Genomic DNA, 4,849 nt, shown 5'->3' on the forward strand with positions numbered 1-4,849 from the left:
TGTAAGTGTTAGTGATATGAGGGAGAATTCATGTCGATTGTCTCCCTTTTATATCTCTCACCCAGCATTAGTGATGTCCAAGTGGCGGTCGTTTGGTAGTTGGATAAGAAATAAGTTATTCAGGTATTAATTTTCCTAAAAGTTATATATGACGTTTTATAGGTAGATAAGAAAAATAAGTTATTAAAGTATAAAATTAATACGACGTTTTGACAATTTAGAAACCTGCATAACTAATACATGTATACGTTATTAGGGAATTTATATATTATTTTATACAGGATAACTAATCCATGTATTAAATAATATATAGATTCACTTATAATTAATTCTCACATTACTAATACCTGTATTATTCTAACCAGCTATCAAATATACCCACTATATCTCAAAAGTGGGATTTGGGAAGGTAGCATCTTTAGGAGGCCGTTTCATAGAGTTTACAAAAATAGCGTTGAATAGAATGTATTAGAAGTATTGACACTAGAGATGTTGATATTATTTATTATTACATTAGTTATGCTAAAATTATTTACTACTAAAAAAAACCGTAAAAGAGAGATTGAAAAAGATACAGAAAATGTGAACTCAACAATCTCTGATTTTTCATAATTCATACATTGACGTTTTTTACAAGGACACTTGACCAATCCATTAAGTTGAAAAGGTTCTAGTATAGTCTATAAAATCATTAACACCTTCTACAAATTTATGCCTCAACCTCATTCAACCAAAATTAGTCATAGATCCAACTACGCCCCATATACACAGAGATCATAAAATTTGAATTTATTAAACAATAGATTAAATAACTCAACATTTTTAAGTTAGAGTTGTATAACTGAATTGGCTTTAAGTTAGAATTATCTTTTTTCAATTCTAAGTGCAAATTTGAATTCTAACCTCAAAGTTCAAATAATCATTTAATTTAATTCAAGTTTCTATTTAAGATTTGTGTTGTTCCAAAATTCAAGATTCAACTTTTATATAAAGGGTCAATTCAAAATTCAAAATTCAAAATTCACTCATCAACTTATGACTTTATGCAACTAATGTAATCTACATGTAAATACTTGGTGTTTTCATTATCTTAGAAATCAAATTGTAACGTCATTCTACTTAATCTTGAACAATTTGAAAGAATTTTTTTGTAAAGAATAATTGGCATCAAGTTAGAGTTGTCTCTTTTCTAATTTTAAGTTCAAAATTGAACCCTAAATTCTAACTTCAAAGTTCAATCATAAATCCAACGTTCAAATATTCTTTTAATTTGATTCAAGTTTCAATTTAAGATTTGTCTTAATTATTTCAAAATTCATTATTCAACTTTTATTCAAAGAGTCAATTCAAGATTCACTTTTTATTGGGAAAATTACGCGGTTAAGCAAACTTATATTACTTAATTACTCATCATAGCTATAGTTTGCTATAATTACCACTCACGACTAACATTATACATTAATTACGCGGGCTGACTTCGAGTTTGTATATGTATAATTCGCTAGAATATACAAATACATATGTATAATATACAATTATCTAACCTATATACATATACAATTCACCTCTCTCCCACTCTCTGCTTTCTCTTGCTCGCCTCTCTCCACTCTCTCCCAATCTCGCTCGCCTCTCGCCTCCCTCTCCTAATCTTGCTCGCCTCTCTCCTCCCTCTCCCTATCTCGCTCTCCTCTCTCCTCCCTCTCCCAATCTCGCTTGCCATATATACAAATGCATATGTATAATATACAATTATCTAACCTATATACATATAAAATTCACCTCTCTCCCATTCCCTGCCCTCTCTCGCTCGCCTCTATCCTCCCTCTCCCAATTTCGCTTGCCATATATACAAATACATATGTATAATATACAATTATCTAACCTATATACATATACAATTCACCTTTCTCCCACTCTTTACCCCCTCTCTCGCCTCTCTCCTCTCTCTCCTAGTCTCGCTCGCCTCTCTCCTCCATATAACATGTAGGTACGAATTGTAATTATCAAACTATAGCTATGGAGATTAATTAGGCTATTTTTGAGTGGCTATATGTGAAAGTTCCCCATTTTTATTCAAAGGGTCAATTCAAGATTTCAACGTTCACTTTTAGATTGAAAAATCAAAAGAACCATTTGGGTTACTTGTTAATAAAAATAATATTGTCTATGATACAACTCCAAATACTATTATGTAATCGATTAAAAATTTAATGTCAAAAGTTAAAACTTGTTAAACGTAAAATTTAATCTATCAAACAAATATCATCTTCCTTAAAATACATGATTACCAACTTCCACGGTCATTCAAAATTATGCAACCAACATAACTAATTACCTTCCAAAAAAATTAATTTCAATTCTAAAAATAGTTTAAATATGAGTAATTTCATATTTTCGAACAATGATTAGATCGAATATGAGTAATTTCATATTTTCGAACAATGATTATTCATTTTTTGTCAATGCTCTAACACTATCAATGATGAAAGTGGCAGAGTCAGGATTTTCGTCAAGGGTGTTCAAATTTTAGGATAAGTAAAAAAAATTAAACATTGTTGGTCAGATTAGAAAGATTGAAAAGTCACTTTTGTTCTCTTAAAAAAAACGAAACTAAAAAATTTAAACAAAACGCCTTAGTCTAGGCTCAAACCCAATCCCCTTGAGGCAACTTTTAACAAACCTTAACCATTGAGATATCTTTCTTTAGTATGTCAAGGTTGTTCAACAATTAGTATTTTATCCAAAAATATCGATATTTAACATATATACTCGCAAAAAAAAATCAACGAAGGTTGTTCATCTGACCACTCATGCTAAGGTGTAGCTCCGCCCCTGATCATGATGAAGTACACAATAATTATATTTTAAAGATTATTTCGATTATTATCATTTTGTGTTGTCCTCTTCCTCCAATAATAATTATAATTACTTTTTATATTTTATTGGTGATTTATTTGAATTTATTTGTAGATATGAAAATTTTACTTTTGTTTATTTTCTAATTAGTAATAAAACTGTAAAATTGAAGATATATGAGACTTACGCCCCATGTTTCGAAGCTTACACCTTCGCCTGTGTTGTGTAAAATGTCTCGCCTCATACCCGCCTCTTAATACATTGATAAGTATTTTTTTCATTCTTAATCAGATGTACCTTGGGGTATGTTGTTGTGTTTTGTTAGAGGTTGCTTAACACTCGAATCTTTTTGGCGCGAATTCAAATTTAATCGAAACACAATATGAATATCAGACATCAAAGAAGAAAAAAGCTAAAATATGTTTCTTTCTATCATACTAATTATATCAAGTAAGATTTACAGATATTTGATACAGGTTGATATGCTTTACTTGAGTTGAGGGTCTATCGAATACAATTATTCCCTGCTTACTCAAAATAGGAGTTAGACTGCATACGCACTACCCATTTTAGATCAACAATAACAATAACAACATATTCAGTGGAATTCCAAGAGTGGACACTGAAGAAGATAGAGTGTATGCAGATCATACCCCTACCTCGTAGAAGTGATGATAGGACAGAAAAAAAATGCAGTATCACAAATTTAAATTTGTCGACTCCTATGTTATTTTCGTTATTGTATTAACTTTAAATATGGACCATATGCTATAATTAATATAATTGTGATTAGAAAAATCTATAGTTGATTATAGAGTTGCTAGTACTAGAAGTAGCCATTTGGTGAGGATCTATATGGTTAGGCTTTAAGTAGGATTAGCACAAAACACTAATATTGATTATATATAAGCAACATGGTGTTACAAGAGGGATTTGTCCATCATTATCGACCGTACGTTAGGCTTAAAGTTAACTTATAATTTATGAACATATATTATCACAAAATCTTAATTAAAATAGTAACTAAATTAAAGGAGATATTGAAAGATCTAAACTTAAGGGTGTGCTTAAGTCTGTTTAGTTCGATTTTTAATTTATCAAATCAAATTAATTATATCGATTTTTTCAACATAAATCAAATCAATAAGAGTCCATCTTTTTCTTTTTATGTTTGGTTTGATTTTTTCGGATCTTTTCTGGTAAAGTTTCCACAACACAAAATATATCAAAATATATTTCTTTGTTATAGTAAAATACAATAATTAAATGATTCTTCCAAAGAAAATTAAAAAATAAAATAAGTAGTGACATTATTATTATGCGAAGTGTCATGATCAACAATCAAGATAATTATAACCTATAAAACAAGTACCATTTTTTTAATTAATAAGATACAACATGGTTTGATTTGAGTGTTTTTGAGTTACTAAATTATGAGTTATAATTCTATAAAGATTTATTGTATCCCACAAAATTGTAAGTTCAAACTTAAAATAATATGTTAAGAAAAAATAATTATGAATAAGTTTAAGAAAGACTTACAAATTACATTATAGTAAATAATTTATACTTATAAATATAATGTTTTTTTGATTTGGTTTTGATTTCAGTTTTTTTTTTAGTTAAAATCAAACAAAATCAATTGTATCTTTTTCCTTATTTTTTTCGTACTGAGATGAATACATTATATTTAAGGGAAAATTGTATATAATAGCAAACTATTAATTTCAATTAAATACTATAAATATACTTTGATTTAATTGTACCCTATAGCAAACTATTGCTATTTTCGCCACTCTCCCTGGTGGAATCTCGCTCGCCACTCTCGTTTGGTGGCAGTCTCGCTCGCCTCTCTCACTTTATACAAAAACGCAAATGTATAAAATGCGTTTGTGTTTGTATAAAGCGAGAGAAAATTGTATATATACATATATTTTCGTTCCATTCTCTCCCCTCTCCCAGATCTCGCTCGCCACTCTCCCAGATCTCGCTC

This window comes from Solanum tuberosum, unplaced genomic scaffold, assembly GCF_000226075.1.
Source record: "Solanum tuberosum cultivar DM 1-3 516 R44 unplaced genomic scaffold, SolTub_3.0 scf00322, whole genome shotgun sequence".
Taxonomy (NCBI): Eukaryota; Viridiplantae; Streptophyta; class Magnoliopsida; order Solanales; family Solanaceae; genus Solanum; species Solanum tuberosum.